This window comes from Neomonachus schauinslandi, chromosome 15, assembly GCF_002201575.2.
Source record: "Neomonachus schauinslandi chromosome 15, ASM220157v2, whole genome shotgun sequence".
In the NCBI taxonomy this organism is placed as follows: Eukaryota; Metazoa; Chordata; class Mammalia; order Carnivora; family Phocidae; genus Neomonachus; species Neomonachus schauinslandi.
The window spans coordinates 58,192,458-58,193,351 of NC_058417.1; positions in this window are offsets into that span (position 1 = coordinate 58,192,458).

Below are 894 nucleotides of genomic sequence, written 5' to 3' on the forward strand. Positions count from 1 at the left end.
AATTCACAATATCAACAGACTAAAGAAAATCTGATGACATCTCCGTAGATGCAAGAAAAGCATGTGACAAAATTCAGCAGCTAGCATTAAAAAAAACTTTGCAAACTAGGAAAAGAGGGAACTTCTTTATAAAAGGCATCTGCAAAACCCTACAGCTAACAGCATGCTTAATGGCAAAGGGCTGAATGCTCTTCCCCCATAAGACGGGGAACCAGGCAAGGGGACTCCTCTGGTCACTTCTATTCAACATCACATTGGGGGTCCTAGTCAGCAGCATCAGGAGAGAAATCAAATGCACACACTTTGGGAAGGAAAAAAGATAAGTTTCTAGTTGTGGCAACATGACTATGTACGTAGAAAACCCCGAAGGATGGGGCGCCTGGGTGGCCCAGTCGTTGGGCGTCTGCCTTCGGCTCGGGTCATGATCCCAGAGTCCTGGGATCAAGCCCCACGTCGGGCTCCCTGCTCAGCAGGAAGCCTGCTTCTCCCTCTCCCACTCCCCCTGTTTGTGTTCCTGTTCTCGCTGTCAAATAAATGGATAAAATCTTAAAAAAAAAAAAACCCCGAAGAAATCTACAGGAAATCTGTGAGAACTAACCAGCAGGTTAGTGAGCTTATGGACTACCAGGTCACTGTATAAAATTCCATACGTATTTCTATTTACTAGCAATGAACTACTGGAAGCAAATTAGAATTTTAGACTCGGGAAACAGACTTCCACTGCCTAGGATGGAGTAGCAGGCGCCAGGCCAGGGTGCCCGCTACAAAATAGGAAAAGGACAAAATACAGAGCTTGCCCTGTTGGAGCATCTGAGAGCCATCGGGAGCGTTGCTTGCGCCTGCTTTGAGAAAATCTGAATCACGGGCCTTCGATATTGGCAGCTCTTTGGCGGG